The sequence below is a fragment of the Colobus angolensis genome, unplaced genomic scaffold (assembly GCF_000951035.1).
Source record: "Colobus angolensis palliatus isolate OR3802 unplaced genomic scaffold, Cang.pa_1.0 Scaffold279, whole genome shotgun sequence".
In the NCBI taxonomy this organism is placed as follows: Eukaryota; Metazoa; Chordata; class Mammalia; order Primates; family Cercopithecidae; genus Colobus; species Colobus angolensis.
Window position 1 is genome coordinate 2330836 of NW_012116032.1, and position 23774 is coordinate 2354609.

Sequence of the window (23774 nt, forward strand, 5' to 3'; positions counted from 1 at the left end):
TATACACAGATTATTTAACAAGCATGTAAATCAAATAGTTCAAATTGTTCAGTGTTATCTGTTGACAATAAGAGAGTGGGAGGTCCAAGCACTAATGCCCAAGCAGCTTCCTTATTTCAAGAACTAGCTGACAGCCTAGCTAGACTAGTTATTAAAATGACAACACTTTCACAATCAAGATACAACAAATTTGAAAGGCTGATGGGAAAACATTTTACTGTGTTCATCTCTCTCTAAATGCAATATATGCCTTCATATTAATACAAAGTAAAAACCAAAAGAAAAAGTATAATATGACCATTCCATTTAATCTTCTAAAGTGTCTCAAAAAAATTTTTTTAAACCAGTTTTACTCCTAACTTTAGGAAAAATGGAAAAAAAAAAAAAGAAAAATCAACCCAAATAATCTGAAATATTTTACTATCTTATATGGCAAACTTCTAAATTTATAATCACCAAATGAGTAAGACAGATTATGGAAATGATTCAAGACATTAAAAAAAGTAAAACATACACAAACAAGACACAATAAAAATGCTTGCCTGACCGAGAAACTACAATACCAATAGCATATAAAAGCCCAGTTAGAATAATACATAGGAAATATATATAAAAATTCTGCCTTTTACAGACTTGTACAGGGAAGGCATGGTGGCTCACACCTGTAATCCTAGCACTTTGGGAGGCCAAGGCGGGCTGTTCACTTGAGCTCAGGAGTTTGAGACAAGCCTGGCCAACATGGCAAAACCATCTCTATAGAAAAAAAAAAAAAAAACAAAAATTAGCTGGGCATGATGGTGTGGTGGGGTGTGCCTGTGGTCGCAGCCGCTTGGTAGGCTGAGGTGGCAGGATCGCTTGAGCCTGCAAGGCAGAGGTTGCAGTGAGCTGAGACTGCACCACTGTACTCCAACCTGAGTGACAGAGTGAGACCCTGTCTCAAAAAACAAACAACATCACACAATTTGTACAATACACAACTATGTATAACTTACAGACATCAATAAAGTATATATGGTGCTTTATAATTTACAGTGTTTTCATAATAAATCACTTGATTCTTACAATAACTGAGAGATGCACAGGACAAGAGTTATTATTCTAGCTCTAGTAATAAAATAACGTTCAAAAAATTAAAACATACGCTAGGAATTTTAAGAACAGCAATTTTGTAAGAAACAATAAGGTGGTTCAGAAATTTTTGCATTTAATGTGAACAATTTGGAAGAAAGGAAAAACAAAAAGGATACTAGAGTAGCCAGATAAAAGCCAAATGGCATTAAAGTATATTTATACAAATATATTATCATTGTCATCTTTGCAAATGGCAACAAAAAATAAGAATTTCCATAACTTTCTACAAAAGACAGTACCTAATACTTTGAACATCAGATAAAATAAAAATAAAAATATCCTCTTGTTTATCCTCTTTGTTGGAGCATCAGAGAGACTTAAAAAGCCTCCATCATCTTCATATGACTACTCAGCAAGGAAATATAGATGGGAAATCTTGACAAAGAAGTATGTAATCTACAACCCATACTGAATTTGAAATCTAAGACCTACACTTTCAAATAGAAATAGCCACCTGACTCACTAGTAGAATTAAAAAAAAAAAGGCCGGGCGCGGTGGCTCAAGCCTGTAATCCCGGCACTTTGGGAGGCCGAGACGGGCAGATTACAAAGTCAGGAAATCGAGACCATCCTGGCTAACATGGTGAAACCTCGTCTCTACTAAAAAATACAAAAAACTAGCCAGGCGCAGTGGCAGGCCCTGTAGTCCCAGCTACTTGGGAGGCTGAGGCAGGAGAATGGCGTAAACCCTGAAGGCGGAGCTTGCAGTGAGCTGAGATCCGGCCACTGCACTCCAGCCTGAGCGACAGAGCGAGACGCCGTCTCAAAAAAAAAAAAAAAAAAATCTACCCAGTAACATCTCCACAATTATATAAAAGTGTATTTGATGTTACTGCCATCTTAAAATCAGTTCTTCCAAGACATCCAACTTACTCCAATCCAACTTTTAGATGCTATTCTTCAATGCTGGTATATTTTGAATACAGTTTTATTATATCTAGTGTTAGACAATGAGTGTACAAAGAAACATATTAAACCCTATAACCTTCAACTAGTTAGTCCCAGAAACCAAAACTGTGCATATCATACCTCAATATTTAAAATATACTAATGTGGAAAGGCAACTTACTACAAAAGCTAATCAGCTGGATTTCATCAAAGTTTGTTTTTGTTGTGTTGTATTGTATTGTTTTAAATCAAGTGAAACACAGGAAGAAGCAGATAATGCAATGGCATGTATTCCACATTAATATCTTTCTAAATTAGTACTCATAAAAGTTTAATGAAGTTTGTAGATTCCCTGCAAGTCTACGACATTGACGGCACCCCATATCACTGCAATGCAATGTACAGGGCATTTCATATTTGAAAACATAACAAACACTATGGCCTTTCATTCATATTAAAAATAATATGATAAAACTAGTTAAGTGAAAAATAACTATGAAAATCAAATGAAGGGCTAAAGAAAAAATGTATACTACAAAGCTGAAAGTTTAAAAAGGCAAAAATATCCCTCTGGTTCCTCATGATTCATTAAATCACATTATCATACACTAAGAACTCAAAATGTAAATGAGAGTTTAGAACTGGCAATGTCAAGTTCATCAGAATATCCAATATGCACATTATGAAAAATTCCATCTTTCCCTTCAGGTAAATAAATATGCATCATAATGTATCCTCCAACTTCTCTATTTATGTCATAGAACATTCAAAGTAAGCAGTTTACAACATAATAATAGTATTTGGGGGTAAAATGATCTTGCATTTTCCTGTGTACAATAAAGAAATCAAAATTATAAACTCTATCACTGATACCCTTTCTTTTCATTTCATCCAATTAGAATGTTCAATTTAATAATCATATATACCTTTGTGTGTGTATATATATATATATATATATATATATAAAATAATCATATATACACCTTTTGGACAAATCCAAAAAATCTTGACGGTTAACAAATGCCAAAAGATAGAAGCAACCTACATGTTCATCAACAGATGAATGAATAAACAAACTGTGGTATATACATAAAATGAACTATTATTCAGGCTTAAAAAGAAATATGCTTCCACATACATGAGGTACCCAGAGTAGTCAAATTCACAGAGACAGAGTGAAAGGGTAGTTGCCAGGGACTGAGGGGAGAGAAGAATAGAGAGATATCACTTAATGAGTATAGAGTTCTAGTGAGGGAAGATGAAAAATTTCTGGAGATAGATATTGGTGACAGTTGTACAACGATGTGAATGTACTTAACGCCACTGAATTGTACACTTAAAAACAGTTAAAATGCTGGATTTTATATTACAAATATTTTTCCATAATATAAAAAAACTTTATTAACTGCATCTATCCTTCGCTGTCCTTTATATTTTCATTAAAGTATAATAGCATTTTTACAATGCTTTAGTAAACATTTCGTATCATCTGGTTGTAAATGTTTATCTTTAAAGATAGCATTTCTTTATAATAATAAAATTGGAACTAGATCCAAAACAAAACATCAAGCTCTCTAGTAAATGAGAATATGCATTGGGAAGGAGTGAAGAGATCTCATTTGGGTCAATGAATTTAGGCAAGGTCTAGAACCACTCATTTTTAATTTTTAACTTTTTCTCTCCATCTGGAAAGCCATAGTCACATGGCAAATATGCGCCTAAGACAATGTGACTTTCAGGTTTCCTCATTATTTCTCACAACTTCAAAATAGGCTTCTTCAAATCACAATAAGTCAACCAAACTGCCTACGGTCATCTTGCTAAGGTTAGAAATCAAAGTTTCCAATCATCTATAAAAGAAGTGATAAATCACAGTTTTGTACAGCACAACCCCACAAGAATGAGTGAAGAATCTAAATATGTTCTTTGAAAAAAAAAATTGTAAGAAAAAATAAGTTAGATGAAATAATAAACTCCTATCTATAAAATCACTATACTTAGTTCTCTGATGGTTCTGCCTAAAGAAGACCTAAATGTTATACAAGATGGTCTGTAAATGTTCCCTTCCAATCCATCCTCCACAAATAATGGTTTCATGCAGCTGTTTAAATATACCCATATGAAAACCCACAAGGGAGAAAGAATGTGTGGGAAAGTTGAGCAGTCTCATATTTCCAGTAGACTTACCAACCTGATTTTTTTAAAAAATGAAAATAGGATATTGCACAATGAGTGAATGCAAAAAATATTTTTAATGTGTTATTATCCTCTTTAGTGGATTCTGGCAAAACATAATTCTGGCAAAACATAACTTTTTATGGTTCCTGTATCTCCTTCTTAAGAATCCTGTCTATGTATGTATATATCTCCATATACTAAATATATCACTAAAAATACAATGAAATAATATTAGTATATATTCACCATTCAAATATTAAGGGAAATTTTCCCAATATGAATTTTCCCACGTCATTGAAAATTTTGGGGGAAGAGTCAACTCTGAAAGGCTTTAAAAGGCTATTAATCCAGCCTAGTTTTAAAAATTAATTGCAGTGTTTTATAAATGATGTAATATGGGGAACAATATTTACTAACTCACTTGGAAATATACATCAAATTTTAAATATATACAAAAATAAATAACACATCCCACAAATGGGTTTTTGATTTGTAAAAATAAATACTAACTGTGAATTCAAATATTCCTTCAAAAAATACTTTCTTTGTTCAATTCCTTACTGTTCAGAACACTTAGAACAACAGTGTAAATGGAAATACTTCATAGATGTGTTAATCTTGTTCTGTCAGGCAGATCAAGAAAATACAATGCTGCAAAAGAACTGAAATTCGACATTCAAATTTCACTGGGAAGAAAGGCAGGGTGTTGCATTATTAGGTCCTCAATGAATCCTAAATTTACTCTTCAATTTGAAAGATTAAAATGGAAACTTCACACTGACCATCAAACTAACCCCAGGTTTTAGTGAAAGACAATTTCAATCTACTTCTCCTGAGTCCTCAGACCCCTATCAATCCCAAGCACAGCTTCCTACCCCAAAAGCAAAAGCCTAGCAAATTTTATGCCAGTGTCAATAGGCTGTGGGTATCTGCCACAGCCCAGCAAGTAATATGTAAAAACAGGCACTCGCCAACAAAAGGGGAACAGGAACGGGTGGATCCAGTATGAGACTTATAAAACTTTCCACTCAATTAAAAGAAAAATAGCCATCCACATCAATAGTCTAACAAAAGTCTATGATACGAATAAAGCTCCCATGCCAAATTCTTTCTAGTAATAATTGACATGAGTAAAGAGATCATTCAATAATAGGTTGATGTTTCTTTGACATGAAATAGATGTTTCTTTCAACTCCGGGCATAGTTAATTTAAAATCATGGTTAAATAAAAACTTTCCTACATGATATAATACTTCTTCTCATTCACAAAGTGAAAATGGCCATAATCTACTTTCCTATTCTGAAAATCAACTTCCATGTCCTGTTTTTTCAACTTTTATTTTAGATTCAGGGGATACATGTGCAAGTTTCTTACAAAGATACACTATGTGATGCTGAGATTTGGGGTATGATTGAACCCATCACCCAGGTACTAAGCATAGTACCCAATGAGCAGTTTTTTAGCCCTTGACCCCTTCCATCCTCTTCACTCCATTTATTTTTCACACTTTAAAATATCTAAACTATTGCAAGTTCCTTGGCTATTAATTATATGCACATGTGTTATAATGCAAATTCATCTGTTTAGTAATAATTGATTCCTATACTATACTATAGAGTACTATCTCATAAACTATTTCCTTTGTATTTCTTGAATATGTGCATGTACAGTATTTCCTCCATTCCTACGTATATCTCAAGAGAAATAAAAACTTATGTCTACACAAAAAACTTGGACATAAATGTTCACAGCAGCATTACTCAGAATGGATAAAAAGTAGAAATAACCCAAATGCCCTTCAGCTGATGAACTGATAAACAAAATGTGGTATACCCATATAATGAAATATTATTTAACAATAATACGTGCTATACTATGGATGTACCTTGAAAGTATTATGCTAGGTGAAAGAAGCCAGTCAGAAAAAAAAAAAAAAAAGTTCACATTGTATGATGAAATGTTCAGAATAAAATCTATAGAGACAGAAAGTAGATAAGTGGTTGCCTGGGTTTGAGGGAGAGAGGTAAGAATGATGAATCATTGCTAATAGGTAAGGGGTAATAAATCTCACATTTAAGTCAAGACCTGGACTCTTGATTTCCCACTTCAATCGTAGTATACTCTACTTTTCCCCTTCTCAGTTACAGTGCCACCATTAGACAGTTGGTTTGACTGGTAATCATCTATTACTAGATCTAGTAGTAGATCAAGTAGTCATGCCTCCTCACTTTCCCTCACACCTCACAACCTTTCCATCAGCAAGTCCTAAATTTCTTCCTCGAAAACCCATCCTTCTCACTACTTCTAATGTCACCTTCACATCTCCCATAGACTGCAAGAGTCTCCTAACTATAGGAGTCTCCTAACTATAGTAGTCTCCTCTTAATTCAGTTTTGCCTTCTGAGGTTTCAGCTACCTGCAGTCAACCACAGTCCAAAACTATTAAGTGGAAAAATTCCAAAATAAACAATTTATAAGTTTTAAATTGCGTGCCATTCTGAGAAGCATGATAAAATCTTGTAACACCCAACTCTGTCCAGCCCAGGATGTGAATCATCCCTTTGTCCAGTGGATGCACATTGTTTATGCTACCCTCCTGGCAGCCATCTTAGTTATCACAGACTGCTGCAGTACCACAGTGCTGTGGTCAAGTAACCCTTATTTTACTTAATAACGGCCCCAAAGTGCAAGAGTAGTGATACTGGCAATTGGAATATGCCAAGGAGAAGCCATTAAGCAAAGGAAGCTTTCACTTCCTTTAAGTGAAAAGATGAAAGTTCTCCACTTAATAAGGAAATAAAATAATGTGTATGCTAAGATCTATGGTAAGAATAAATCTATCCACAAAATTGTGAAAAAGGAGAAAAAATTTATGCAGTTTTGCTGTCGCACTTCAAATGGCAACAGTTACATGCACAGAATAACTTTTATTATAGTATATTATTATAATTGTTCTATTTTATTAGTACTTGTTCATCTCCTACTGTGACTAATTTATAAATTAAACTGTATCATATTTATGTATGTATAGGAAAAATACAGTATATATAGTTGTGTACAATCTGTAGTTTCAGACATCAACTGGGGGTCTTAGAATGTATCCCCCATAGATAAGGGGAGAGAGACTACTATAGTCTTGCTTTCACTCACACTTGCTTACAATGTATTCTCCACATGGCAGCTATAGAGATATTTTTTAAAACAAAATCCTATCACATTACTTCCCTGCTCCACATCCTTAAATGGTTTATCAATGCATTTAAAATAAGATCCAAATTCCTTAACTTGGCTAAAAGACTACATAATCCATCCCCTGTCTACCTCCCAACATCATCATGTACCTCTCTCCTCCTTGCTAATTACATTCCAGCCACATTGACTTTCTTTCTACTCCTGTGCAAGCTCACTGTCACTTTAGTCCTTTGGCCTGGAATGTTCTTTCTTCGTATTTTCTCATGGTTTGCTTCTTCTCATCATTAATGCCTGAGCTCAAATGCTTCATCCTCAGCTCTATCTAAAGTAACTCCAATGAGGTCATTATCTAATTTACAGCCCTTCTATATTTTCTTTATAGCACTGCATGGTACTTATCTATCCAAATGCCTTTAGCCATGTCTCTCATCTTAACTCTGTTTACCAATCTACCCCCAGAATCAAGAACTGTGCCTACACATAGCAGCTGCTCAATAAATATATGTTATAGATGAATAAGTGAATGAACAAATAAATGATGACTGACATAATGAGGACAATATAAGACATGAGAGCCCCTGGGAACCAGATAAACAAAGTCCAAGGGTTACAAAATTTTCAGCATAAAAAATATCAAACTTTCCTTATTAGATAAAAGCTAATAACCAGCGAAGGTACAAAGTAGATGTCTTCTGGAACTTTGAAGTCTGAACTCAAGAAACTGTTTTGTTTGTGAGAAATAGTGTGGTAGAGAAGGGAAAAATCAGGAATAATTGGATTTTAAACATCAATAGTAATAGTAATGAGAGAAGAAACGAGCAAAAGAATAATAAAGTGGAAAAAAACATTTTATGTAAAAAGAAAAAACGACATCAAACACCCACTAAGGACACCTACCTCAATAACAATTCTTGAGTTCATTTTTTTTCCCTCAGGGAGCAAAGTAAGCCTTTGTAGTGAACTTGGAAAAGCAAATTTTAAAAAGAGACAGACTTTTTAAAAAAAGCATTAGGAATACCAATGGCTTTTGGGAAAACTTACCAAACCAAAAGTCCCAATCATCACAGTCACTAAACCAGAGACATATAGATAGGAATGTAAGCAAGGCACAAGAAATAGAATATTTACGATGATGAACCATATTCAACTTTGGTAATATGACATCCAGGATGAACCAACTTATGTTTTCATAGCATGTACTACCTATTTCTGATCTATGATAATTTTTATCTATAAATAGTACTTTACTACTGATAAAAGCTATGTACAACCCTGAGCCATCAAAAGCTGCCTGTTGAGTCCTTTGTTTATGCAGAAAAATGGAATGAAATTGAAAATAAGGGAAACTTAGACTGTAAATTAAAGATTTCCCAGGTTTCACTTTCAGATAGAAAAAGAAATATACTACTGAACATTCCAAAATGACATCATTCTGGCAGTTATTCCTAGAGAATAAAATTTGATTTTCAATTTTTTTGCTTTCTAACTGCCTCCCTCACCTCAACTCTCTGCTAGATGCAACCTGGAAGGAACATAATAGAATGACAATATTAAGGGTTTTGCTATTAGCTAGTTTGGGTTTATATTCTAGTTGCTCTATTATTACTAGCCATGTGAATTAAGAAAAATTAATGTAAACAAAAGATACCTTTCTCCTTAAATCTTTTAAAAATGCCAGAATCTCTGCAGTCTCACCTTGCTGAGCCATAGGTTCTGGGAGCCATTTTTGGACACTTTGGTGCTAGATTCAAGACCTGAACCTGCTAATGATTCAGGTTGTTACTACTACTGCACAATGCTCTTGGTTGCCTCCTTTCTACAATCTCCAAAGACCATCCAACTTCTCAACCTCACTTCTATTTCTCTTCTTCTCGGCAGAACTGTAACTGTCCTCTTCGCCACCTCAAAACCTTTCAGTATGTGCTGTTTTCTCACTCTCTTGCTGCCCGCTGAGGAAAGAGAATGCATTTTCCCTAAACTAATTTCTTCTCACTCATGCCCACAACCTCCTCAACTGTGCTCAATAAATACTACCCTCTTTCCTTGCATTATCAGTCCTTCTCTTCCTTACTTAGTCTTTTTCCTCTTCTTTCAAATAAGCTTTGGTTTTATTTATCCCCAAAGTTAATTCCCTTGACCTGACAAATCCCTGGAATTACTCCCAATTCTCTTTTTCTCTTTTTTCTTCCCCTCCGCCTTTTTATTTTTTTATTTTTATTTTTTTTGAGACGGAGTCTTGTTCTGTCGCCCAGGCTGGAGTGCAGTGGAGGGATCTCGGCTCACTGCAAGCTGCGCCTCCCAGGTTCACACCATTCTCCTGCCTCAGCCTCCCGAGTAGGTGGGACTACAGGCGCCCACCAGCACACCCGGCTAAATTTTTGTATTTTTAATAGAGACGGGGTTTCACCGTGTTAGCCAGGATGGTCTCAATCTCCTGACCTCGTAATCCGCCCACCTCGGCCTCCCAAAGTGCTGGGATTACAGGCGTGAGCCACCATGCCAGGTCCCCTATTTTCTTAAACAAGCAAACTTTTGCATGCTATCTCCATTTGTTCCTTAATCCCAAGAAAGTCATTAATTCTTTATCCTTCAGCAAACATCAAATACCTGTTATATTTTATGCAATGTGCTAGGTTCTGAGCATATGAAAACAAGTAACAGTCTAATGACCCAATCCTCATGACCTTGTCCTAAACACTATTGAAATTCTGCCATAAGGGAAACTGAGGGCTTTTCTTGGTCTTCATTTCTCTCTGCTTTTCTACAATTCTGAACATTACTAGCCACCCCTCCTTTGCAAAAATTCCCTCCCTCAGAATTCAAATCACTGCATTATCCTAATGTCCTTCATACCTTTCTGCCATATGCTTCCATTTATCCTAAACTAGCCCTCTTTTCATCCATTAAAATGCAGTATTTCCCTGCAACACTATCCTAGGCCCTCTTTTCTTTCCTTTCTATACTCTCCTTTGTTGTCTTATCCACTAGCATAGCTTCTACTATCTTCTCCGTGCAAATGAATCACAAAATCGATTATCATAGCAGCAAAATTGATTATCACAGTTTTATAGATAAGAAAATCAAGGCTTGGGAAGGTCATAAGAACTTGGAAGTGGTAGAGCCACTTCTTGAATCTTGGCAATCTGATTTCATAGCCAATGCTGGTAACCTATACAGTACATTGCATGGTCTCCAGAGGCACTTTCTCAAGGACCACACCCAATTTTCAAAGGTCTTTTTGATAATTCAATGTGAATATATTGCATATACCTCAATACATGTCAATTAATCATTTTCCCTCATCTAAATCAGTTCTTGATTCTCACTTCTCAACTTGTTACATGAAAACTAATTCTCCCCATGACTCAGCTTTGAAACCTCAGTCCTCCTTGTGTCCTCCTGCCTTATCTCTTATTATCTTAAGGTTTCAGAATCTCAGCGTCTCTCATACTCTAAGCCAATCAATCCTATTCATTCACTGCTACCAAGTAACTTCAGAGGCTCTCTTTAATGTGTCTCTGGTATACTTAAGAGCACATTCGCAATTTGGTAAACTACCTTTATGTGTTTTTAACCTTTTCCTTCCTGATTTCCGAGATTGTCTATCCTTTACCCAAATAAACATTTTTGGTTCTTCCCTAAACATTAGATACTTTCCTGCATTCCTGTGTCTTTGTCCTTCTTTCTTCCTTCTATGCACCACAACTTCTGCTTCGTCAATGTTACCTTTCTTGCTTCTACCATTAAATGTCATCACTAGGCTACACTGAATTCTCATAATACTTTCTTCTGATACTGAAGATACATATATATCTTCTTCATAATTATCTATGTATGTCTCCTGTTCATCAAACCAGTTAGTAAGTTTTTTATGGGACCTGGTCATATGTTATTATCTTCATGACCGCCACAGCTTACTTTTTTTTTTTTTTTTTTTTTGAGATGGAGTCTTGCTCTGTCACCCAGGCTGGAGTGCAGTGGCACAATCTTGGCTCACTGCAAGCTCTACCCCCCGGGTTCACGCCACTCTGCTGTCTCAGCCTCCCAAGAAGCTGGGACTACAGGCGCACGCCACCAAGCCCAGCTAATTTTTTTTGTATTTTTAGTAGAGACGGGTTTTCACCGTGTTAGCCAGGATGGTCTGGATCTCCTGAGCTCGTGATCTGCCTGCCTTAGCCTCCCAAAGTGCTGGGATTTCAGGTGTGAGCCACCGCGCCTGGCACCTCACAGCTTACTTTTGACAGGCATAATACAAATAGTTTTTCTCTTCTAATATCTTTTAGATAAAATGCTAACCTCGTTTTCTTTCCTCATTAATAGTAGACATAGGCTGTCACATTCTTCAATATTAATGTTAAGCTCCCAAAGGTATTGGCAGAAAACAAGTGATTTAGAGTTTATTTTCTTGGGGATAAAGCAGAATATAAAATGTTTTAAAGATAGAATATTTTTATAGGAATAGGTTTTCTGACCCAGAAAGCTGGCCAAATTCCAATCCAGGTAATTCATTCCTGTTCCCCTAATCCTTCTGGGATTTCAGCTTGATAATGCTGTCTCCTCCATTATCTGGCCCAGAAGGGAATATGATGCACCCTACAAAACAGCTGCAACATGCCACTCGGGGATGGCAGGCCTTACAGCACTGGGTACATCAGTCTCTGAATGTCCCTTACCCACACTCCAGAAGTACTATGGAACTCAATTAGGAAATGTCTTAAGGTCCTTGAATGAAAGATGCTAAATAAGCATTAGTGTGAGTTATAATAATTTTCCAAAGACTCATTTCTCACTCCATTTCCCTCTTTTATCCCCTAAGCTTGATACAGAAGGGCTGAATAAATCATTTGCATTCAGGGTGAAGGAGAAATTATCCTCTCAAAGCTCAGTGCTGTTTTCAAAACTGACGTTGTGTGTGTTCACTGTATATTTCTAATACTGGTATTTCTAAGTTTAGATTTATTTGGTTTGGATTATTTCAAAACAGATACCTTAAAACCTTGTATCTATTTTAAAGTTTGTAGAAGGTCAACAAATATTAACTCCATTTCTATAAATCATTATTATTTTAAAAGTGATCTCAATGATCCTTTAGCCACCCCTGTTCATGCCTCAGAGCCTCTTTATTATCTTGTTATTGGGAGATTATGGACATTATGATTATCAGCACTAAATGGAGGATACAGTGTTGAAGGTAACCCAGTAATTGGTTCTCTGTCAATATAAGACAGTATATATTTTTTTCTTTCAAACGGACTTTTTAAAAGTTAACAATTAAATCTTGTTTTCCTTTCTCCTGATCACACAGATGCATTGGGTGAAGGGGGCAAAATCAACCCAAAGAAATTGTTCCCAAAGAAACTTAAAAAATTACAGAAAAGTAGGTCTCAATCCTATCTATAGGAGGTAAATAGTTCTCTTTGACAGTTTTTATTTGTCTTCTTCTCTAATTCTATTAGAATTAAAAATGGCCTGAAATCAGGAGATCTACATTTAGGGAACAGGAGTGACTCTGATACTAAAATTCTACTTGAGGTCTGGAATTAGGATTTTTCCCGGCCTGCTTTCTGATGATTATACCAACCCTGGGTCACTATTTTTGAAGTCAATAGGCTTTCTGCTCTACTCCCAAAGTTCCTACATCAACTAAAAAAAAAAAAAACTACCATTAATAATATATATAAATATATTGAGTAAAACAATGACCCTTTTCCCCCCTTTAAACTACAAGGCAAGCAGTCCTCAAAACTAACAAAAATAGCAAAATCTTACATATTAAGCTTTTTTACTGTTGCTAAAATTCTTCTAAAAACAGGGAAAAAATTTCATAGCTGGGCCTTGCTAGGGAGGCTAAATATTTAAGTCAAAGTTGTCTTCTAAGTAAGTGGAAGATTGTTTGGTTATTTAAATCATGGGAATAAAGAAGTGACTATTTTCCTATTACCAGCTTATGCTAAATTATAAACTATATCACAGAATTAATCTAACAGTAGAATTCTGAACTTTTCTTTTTTTTAAAAAACAAAAACATGGAATAGTTAGGAAAAGTGTATGCAAATCTTACTGCTAAAAGTTCTAGGTCCTCAAATGTGTATTCATTAATCATAAGATGATATCATTTGGGAATCATTTTATTCCTTCATGTATTCAATAAATACCTGTGCAGTTAATAATGTCAGTACATTTTTAGACATCTTAGTTTTGGATTTGAGCAGAAACCTATGAAACCTTTTTTAAACAGTCATTAATCCATACTGCAACTACAGGAACTACCTTTTCTTATTTATAAATACAAACTGGATTGTCTAGTGCACTTTAAAGTACTAGCTGATTTTTTTAAAAAAAATTTCTAATTATCCTCCAGTCCTTTATTTTGTACTTAGTTACTCTTAACTTTTTGTATTGCCCCAAGGCTCACTAAAACAAAATATGAGGTAGGAAAGAGGTTAATTATTCCTCTCTTATCACCTGTTCATTTCAAATAATTCAGTGTTGTAAAATTCCATAATCTGCCTTATTTAAGAACCTCCAACAGCTCTTGCTATACTTAATGATTCATTGGAAGAAAAAACTCCCATTCTTTTCATCCGTTTTTGCATGCTTTCATAAAACTCTATACCTGATAAGTTGATCACCAAGAGTTAGAAAGTGCTTATCTCAAGTTCAGTCTTTATTGGTACTTTCAAATATTCTGGCTTCTCATGAGTATTTTTTCATCATATCCTTTGAAACTTGTTTTTTTCCTACCTCTCAGTTCAAAACTGATTCTTTTGGAAAGCCAATTCAAACATCAGCTCCTCTAGGACGTTTTCCCTGACCTCTCATCAACCCAACAGCTGTTTCCTACACCTCAGAACCCAGTAAACACTCCCATTGTTAGATTTATCAACCTGAATGGTAATTTTACTTGACTTTACATCTGTTCACCTTGAAAGGAGGGACTTTTGTCCTTTGTACCTTCATTTATCCAGCACCTAGCAGAAGGACCAGAACATGGTGAATCAGTATTTTTTGTTAAATTGGAATTGAAATTTAGAATCACACTCCTTAAAATTCAATTTCTCGCTCGCATATTTTGTCATTGGTGGAAACGTACAAAATTTACAGGAAGTAATTAGGCAAGAAAAATTTCAATGACATTTAATCCTCTAACCCATCAATTCTCCTCTATGAATATTTCCTAAGAAACTAATCAGAACTATAAAAAAAAGTTATACAAAAGAATGTTTATAATAGTGCCAGTCATCATAGCAAAAAGCAAAAATTAAAAAAAATACTAAGAATAACAAAATAATTAATTGGTGTTCTAGTCACTTAGTGAAGTATAATTCACTTATTAAGAATTCAAAAGATTTGTAGTACATAGGGAAATTTTATAATTTTAAGTAAAAAAGCAGGACACAAAATTGTACTATTTTAGTCCAGTATTCTAAAGAAAAAGGAAGTGACAAAATGTTAACAGTACTTGTTTGGGGGAAATGAACTACAAATGTGTCTTTCCCTCATTCTATTTTTCCATATTTCCCCAAATTCTGTAAATTAGAATATATATATTTCATGATATGATTATTTTAAAATGTATTTATACAAAACTGTAATAAATAAATATTTATTTCAGAGGTATGTCTGAAGTTTGTAATTCTCTCTATACCTAAAATATTAATATTTAGTATTAAAGCATATAAAATTCATTTTATCAAAGTAATAAAATATTCATCATGGATAAAATTTCTACAAAACTGCCAAAATGTACACCAGCACTAATTCCCCAAATCACTATTGCGACTATGACTAAAGTCTTTAAGTCATCATTTAAAAATATGATAGGAATACTTTTATGAAAAGAATATTTTCTCATATGTAAGAGCTATAAATAGATCATAATATATAACATTAAATATATTAGAATAGCTATTAGAAATATGTCTCTAATTTAGTATATATATTAGCACTGTAAAGCTATAGAATTATGAACCATCCCCATCCCGCCCAGTGTCTTGCAACATATCACACAAGAAATTTCCTTGAGGAGAGAACACAAGTAAGTGCTTTTCAACATATAAGAGCCTTCCAATACAGAAACAAGTACACTCTCCCTCATCAAATTTCTCAGCGACAGACACAGCAGTTGAAACAGCTAGCCTCTAACTGCCTTTACTAAAAAAATCAAATATCCTCTAAGCAAATAACATCCATGATATGTACATCTAAAACTCTATAAAGTGTCACCATACTGCTTAAAAATGAGCTTTGTCAAAAAATAAACGAAAAAGTAAGTAATCAGTTACCTCTGTAGAATGCATCAAAAATTTTTTTAAACTCAAACATGTTAAAATAATTTAATCATGACATGAGTCTGGAATTATTGAAGTGGTGCTGATGGACACACAGACCATGAGAACGTTAGCCCTCATTAATGAGCCACTTTATAATACATGGTTTTAAAAAAAAGCAGCAATAAGAATTTGCAAGTAGTTGCTCAAAAAGAAAATACTGAATTATACCAAACTCTTTCCAATAAAGTAGAATTTGTCATGACAGAACTTATGAAATAATTTGTGAATTAGAAATTAATTTATAGAATTATTGTATGCCATTTGACATGAAGATGAAGTCTTAGTCAATTTTCATTTACTTTGTCAGTCATAGGTTTCTCTTTGAAGCATGTCTATTTCAATATACAGAATCTTACTTGGTCATGCAATTATTTGTCCATTTATCCAACAAACATTTACAAGTATCTGCAATATTAATTACTGTGCCAGGCACAGACTGAAGATAAACTAAGAAACGTCACCAAATGCCTGAAGGCCACAACATGTATGACTGCAATACAAGGGGAGAAATCTGGCAAGCTCCATAAGATATGAAAGATCTATTGAAAGGACAAAGAAGGAGACAACAATCTCTCTGGCTAGAGAAAGTAAGGAGAGGTGAGAGAAGAAGGTAGAGACCATGGAGGAGGCAGCACCCGAACTGGATCTTAAAGGAGAGAGTACTGCAACAGTACCAGGTGTACTCACTCCCTCAGGAAGATGGAGCAGGCTCCCTGTGAACAGGCTGCCTACTCCCTTCTCTAGCAGGCTCACCTAATTTATTCAAAATACAACCTCACATATCAATCTTTTCAGGAAATATGTGAGACCAACCTCCCTGAGCCTGTCTCTGCATGCTCTCAAAGGCCCTGTGCACGTGTCTATCACAGCCCTTTCACAAACTCTACTAAATGCCAGGCTGTCATCCATACTCATAGGCCAGGAAATACTTGAGGAAGAAACGTCTTTCACCTCTGTATCTCTAAAACGTATCAAGTTGCCCAGCAGAGTGAGTGCTAAAAGATCTAATGATGAGCTGAATAAACGAATAAAAAATGTGCAACTATCATCTACCAAACCCATTTAGGAGGCTATCTAAAAGAGTTGAAGCAGCCAGGCACAGTAAGTGGCTCATGCCTATAATCCCAGGTCTTTGAGAGCCCGAGATGGGGGGATTGCTTTACAGCCAGGAGTTCAAGACCAACCAGCCTGGGGAACACAGAGAGACTGTGTCTTTACAAAAAATAAAAACAAACAACTACTTGGGCATGGTGCCACATGTCTGTGGTTCCAGCTAACTCAGGAGGCTGAGGCAGGAGGATCACTTGAGCCCAGGCATTGGAGGCTGCAGTAAGCTAGGTTCTCACAAACGCACTAGAGCCTGGGTAACAGAGAAACTGTGTCTCAAAAACCAAAACAAAAGAGTTGAAGCAAAAAGAAAAGAGAGTTCAAATTGGGACGGTGAAAAATAAGGAAAAAATGAAAAAGGTGTTGAGATGGGGTAAGAAAAAAAAAATCAGGTATGCTTGAAAGTTTAGGAAAACTATTGTGCCACTGACAGAGGGGGAAATTTGATGAGTCTCCTGTGAATATGCTGAGTTTGGGGCGGTATTACTAACAAATACCACGCAGCAGAAATTCAAACTATCCAGAACATTCCTCAAAAAAACGCAGAAGTACTTATTTCCTCATCAAAACATCAAATTTTAATTTAAACACTAATAGCATAATGTGGCATATCTCAACTATCCACAATTTCTTTATAAAACAGAAAATTTTGATAAATTTTCACTTACTATATTTACATTTAATAAGTTACTTTTATATAAGTTACTCATGCTTTATTTCAATGTGTATACATTATCATTAATAAAATTTTGGCCAGGTGCGGCGGCTCACACCTGTAATCCCAGCACTCTGGGAGGCCCACATGGGTAGATCACCAGGTCAGGTGTTCAAGATCAGCCTGACAAACATGGTGAAATCCCGCCTCAACTAAAAATGCAAAAATTAGCTGGGTGTGGTGGCGTGCACCTGTAATCCCAGCTACTCAGGAGGCTGAGGCAGGAGAATCACTTGAACTTGGGAAGTGGAGGTTGCAGTGAGCGGAGATCACACCACTGCACTCCAGTTTGGGCGACAGAGCGAGATTCTGTCTCAAAAATATATATATAAAAAAAATTTAAAAAATTTATCAGACATAGGAAGAAAATAATTTCCTGTTACTAAAAAAAATCAAAATAAATTAAGCATTGCCTATATTTAAGAGAGAGGGTAAAATTATATACTAATATATGAGAAGTAATGCATTTTATTCCATGAGTTTACACATATACCACACAAAATAAAATATAATTTACCTAGAAAATGGGTACATAGATTTATTCTATGAATGACTGATTGGTCCACTGAGATCAGCCAGTTAATTAAAAAACTCCAGGGTATGAAGAAATAAAAAAGAGGTTTCTCTCCTAAAAAAGTTAGGGATAGGGATTAGCTCTCAGGGAGATACAAGGGATAAGGATCAACAAAAAGCACACAGGTAGCTTCGAAAGTAGGGAGAATGTTCTAGTTATTGGGTGGAGGCTTACTGAGTGCTTATTGTTATAAAATTAAATAAATATGATATAATTACATATATCAAATTTTATGCAATAAAAGTTTTAAAATTCCTATGTAATCAACCTAACTAAAGGAAAATAGGAAACCTACTGTAAAACAATTAACTGTATATAAATATTATATCACAATACTTTCTCTGTGTACCTTTATATTACTTGCTGCACCTGTTTATTTTTCCAACAAATATAGAACTTGACAATTTTATATTTTTCTTTAAATTGCCACCTTTTTGTAAGAATTTGCTACATACAACAATGTTGTTCAAAAGGAAACTACAAAACAACAAAAATCTGTCTTCCATTCTTCACTGGTTAAACAAGATGAACCAGAAGAGTAGAACAGCTTTCTGAGTAGGTTTCTCTGGGATTTGGTGAAGGGCTGAGTTTTTGTTTGCAGTGACAACTGAATCATTTAGAAGAAGTAATCCTAGAAACTTATTGTATAGTGAGATATTTTTAATCAGTTAATGAATTAAGTTTACCAAAATACTTAACTCCCCTTTAACCATTTTCCTACCATTTTATAATAATAACATTTTTCACTATATTGTTTTCCTTCCAGAAGATAGCATGGAGGGACTGTCTGAACCTTCACTTTGATCTTATGTTACAGTAGCATTTAAAAGACTATCTTCTCTCATAAGTTGGAACTCTAAATGTATTTTCCCAAAGAAATACTCAATTCCCCACACTGAAATGGGAAGATAAAATGTAAGGCATAGTGCTTTGTATGAAGGACTCTGAAGTTTGTAAGATCAGTTAAGCACACACAGGTGAATACAGAGAGGTTAAGATAAGTTCTCTCTAATAGCAATCAACAGGAGGTGACAATGGAAAGAGTCAGACTTTACAGCCAGAGAAAACGGAATTGAAATCCTGACTCTTAATCAGTTACTAATTTTGAGGCCTTATACAAGAGCCTCAGTATCCTTTTTTAAAATGGATATAATATTGTTCTAGGAGGCTGCAGTGTGGGTTAAATAAAACAAAACAAAGTATCTTGTAAATATATACCTATTGTCTCATAGAAGGGACTCTTCAAATAATGGCTATTAATATTTATATTTTTCTAAATTATTATTAATGATGAAGATGGCATTATTGATTTTGGTAGTAATAAACATGGTTCTAAGGAGTTAAAATGAGACTGTAACGTCAGGTAACTAAAAAAACCAATTATGTCACTGTGTCATTGTGTGTAATTACAATGATAGTTAAGAGATTTAAAAGCAAAACCAAGCAAACTTAACAAAAAAAGCTGCCCTCTCTCCTCTTCAAACCTGCCAGTTTCCCTATGCTAGAGTAAGAGAAGTTATGGCAGATGAAAGGTCTATGATTTCTCCTAAGTATTGCTATATCCCTCTCAACTGGAATTAGAGGAATTTTGTCACTTAAGAAATAGCCTACTTCATTTAAAATAATTTTATTCTAAAAATAACTGTATACTGATAATTACAACAAATTTACCATATGAATAACATAATATTTTGTTATAATCAGATATTTAAACTACTTTGAGCAACTTCCCCAAATTGTTTATTTAGACTCTTTTGTTTTCGGGTGGGGGGGTGGTACTTAAGCCCCATCTACATTATAGCTTTCAAAATTTATTTAAATCAATACTATATGAAAGCCTTTCTTTATATCCCTGGGCAGAAATAATCTTTTCCTCCTTTAAAAACCCATAGTACTTTATTCATGCTTGAATTGTAATGCCATTTATGTCTTCTATTATGTCTATTTATGTAGATAGCCTTTATTTTTCCTAACAGTGTCCACTGAAATCATTTTATATTTATTAAACACATAAAATAAAGTCATGTGAATATACTTAATGATCTATAAAGTGATTTGAAATATAAAGATATGTTTTAGAGTTAAAATGTTGCTAATACTCTATTTAACACATTGCACTGTAGTTTACTAAAAATACTATTGCAACTTAAAATCTTTAATACAGCCTCTATGAAAATAATCATTAATTAATTGCCAATGATTAAAACACTACATACATTACACCTCAATAAATGGTGAAGACTGATGTTAAAAAATATACTAACCCAGTCCTAGAGATACTACGAGTTAACCTCACTATAAGCCCAAGGAAAAGACTTTAAAAATAAATTAAAATTCTAGTTAACAAAAAAGTTAGATGCCCAAGAAAAGCCCAGTACATATAAGATTTCTAGTAATTTGTGATTATTACTATTAAAAAGATCCATAAAAGGTGATATACTGCTAAATTTTAATTTTTATGTTCAGTTTATTCAACATTTCAATGGAAATGAGAAGAATTAATCTAATTGTCTAAACAAAGTTCTCACACAATCAGGTAGAGGTTTATACTAGTTATTAATATCACAGTACGGCACCTGACAACAATTTTCTTTATTAAGTTTTCTTTATTTAATGAAATACAGAAAAGGATTCTATTATTTCCTGGAAGTGTGGATATACTTTTTTTTATTATTTGTATCTCCTAACTAGTTTTGAATAGCAGTAATGTTTTCATTCAGCAAAAGAAGAAAATGAATGTTTAATATCAAGACCTATGAAAGAATGTAAATACAACTAAACGTAAGTAAAGGATACAAAATAATAAGGATGACACATGCCACTTCTGGGTCCATAACTGAAGAGTTGGGGAGATTCTATGTACAAATATAAAAATGATTTACTAAATTTTTTCTTAAAACACTGTTCTTGCCAAGAAACCTTCAAATTTTAATTTGTCCGAATTGTTCCAATTTGCAAAATCAAAAATGTATAATCAGAACTTAATGCATCTGTATAGTTTCGGTTCTACTTCCAATTCAAGACAAGTAACCCTGAAGTTGAGAAATAACAGTACTTTCTTGACTACCTGGATGCCAAAAATTAAAGAAAAGTAGCAAGAATTAGTTTTTAACATCCCTTTTATAACATCAAAAAGGGTTACTTAGGGATATATATATATGTGCATATATATATATATACACACACACACACACATTTAGATTTTATAGATGAGGCCCAATTTTGTATACATGGGCACGTAGTTTTATAAAGTCCTGATTCATGTACTACTAATATCACCAGTTTAGGAATTAATAAAACTAGTAAAATCAAAGAATATCAAAGTGACTTAACTGATTAAGCCTGAAGTTTTACAGAAATAGAAAATGAAATCCCTTTTAACTTTAGTAATGGAGTAGAGGTAACATATACTTGTAATAACTTATTTTTTAACCCTATACTATAATGTATTATATTTTACAAAAACAGCGACTGTGACACATCAGACTCTATATAAACAGTCAAGTGGTTTCTAATGATCAAGAAATACACTGGACGATGAATGTCAAGAAGCCATTACTTCCACATAAAATATTTTACCGCCACAAGGCTTTGAAATGCAAAATAAACCATAGGTACTATTTCTAAAGATATCTGCCATCAGAACCATCAGTCCACTGGATTCTGAACTGCAATCACAGCTCTTCTTGGACTTTATATAATTTGACAACAGTGCACAGTTCTAAACATGTATAAATAAACAGAATATCAAAACAGCAGAAAAAGTTGGCTTTTGTTAAGTACTATCCTAACTGTGTTTGGGATTAAAATGGTGTAATTTCTAATTCTCATGGTGAAAATATAAGGCAAAAATTCTATTATCACTATTCAACATTTACTAAGCATGCCCTCAATGCCCATATAACAAAAACTTTATAGAAGATAGAAGTTATATATAAAATATAAGATGCTTGAGATGCTTCCATACTACTTTTTATTTTCAAAATAAGTGAAATTATATATGAGTGTATTCATTTACATGCTCAGTATAGTATAATGAATGTTCTATGCATGCACATGCTAACACAAAAGGTAAGAAATTCTTCAATTGACTCAGAGTTCCCCAAATATGGTATGTATGACTAACAGCTGAGAGGAAATACAACTGAAACTGTCTGCTGGAAATCCATTAAAATCTAGGCACAGAAAAATGCCTGGTTGACAGTATAGTTGGATGTGCAAATTTATGCAGGAATGTAGCCAAATTTTTGGCAATTCCCTCGTGGTCTTAAATTTATTAACAATAGCCCTTTCTTTTTCAGTTGTAATGTTATATTTAAAGAACATTAGTGGAGTTGGAGAAGCTGCCTGGTCTTTAAAACAAATAGACTAAAGGTTTGGGTATACAGAGTCATGGAATTTCAAATACAAACAAAAATTTGCACAAAAAAAGTATGTTCCACAAAAGTTGCCATATGCAACTCTCAAAAATCAGTACCTTAGAAAAAACAAGCATACTATTTTGCAATTCATTCTACATTTGCCTTTGAATATATTCATTATTTTTAAATTTTTTCTGCAAAAATGGTTTATTTGGATCATTATTTTCTCTGAAATGAGTGTCATTAAAGAATTAACATGTTAAGACATATCCTTTTAATATACTACTTCACAGATTTATTTTCAGTATTTGCTTGTTGTTAGGAGTAAATTAAGTACTTAACACTTACAAGTCATTCAACAACCATATTTGATTCTCGTTACTCTGTACTGAGCCCTTTCTATGCCCTCAATTCTGTGGAATGTTATATCAAAAAATGAAAACATGGTATTTTTTTCTTCAAGAGTTTATAATTCAATATGAGTACAGGTTAAACAAATGAATTCATTCAAAGGCACAAATATTCTACAACCAGCTCCAATTAGTGTTACAATATAAAATAAAATTGTTGACCATTTTGAAGGAAAAGTTCTGTAATTTTTCCGAAGAACAATAATAAGAGGTAAAATTGACACAATACTTTGCAGTTTAAGAAGTGATTCTTATTAATTTCCCTGAATCCTCAGAACCCCCCATGAGGCTCCATAAGTATAATTTCCCATTTTACTGGTGAAGAACCTGATATCCAGAGAAGGAAACAGACTTTATACCTAATTAGTAGAGCAAAGATTCAAATGTAGTTCTCATAGCTAAATCAAGGCTGCCACTGGATCTATAAGTTCTTTCGCAAAAGTAATCTAATATGATCATTATGACAACTTTATTAGATAATAATAGTAGATAATATTCATTGACTGCATATTGTGGGGTAGGTGCTGTTCTATGCTATGTTAATTCATTCATTGCACACAAAATCCTGTGAGGAAGGATTCTGTTATTACTCCCATTTTACAGATGAAGAAACTGAGGCTCAGAGAATATAGTTAACGTGCCCAAGATCACACAACCAGTAGGTATAGGCATCAGAAGTTAAACTCAGAGCCTTTGGTTGCAGCATTAATAATGTTCTTCACCACCAGCTCACACTTAGGTAGGTTAACATACAACAGGTTAAGAAACTTGCCCAAAGTCACAAGGAAAAAAAAATGGCAGAGAACAGGCAAGAAGAATGTCTCATAACTCTTCACCCTAGTACCTTTTCCTAAGTAGAGTAATTAAAATCATTAAATCCAGAA

General features: G+C 34.1%; 1 protein-coding gene across 5 annotated transcripts in view; it reads right to left on the minus strand.

Moving 5' to 3' along the window:
* CAMK2D (calcium/calmodulin-dependent protein kinase II delta) overlaps nucleotides 1-23774 on the minus strand; it is a 319303-nt gene that overhangs the window by 291131 nt on the left and 4398 nt on the right. The window lies entirely within an intron of this gene.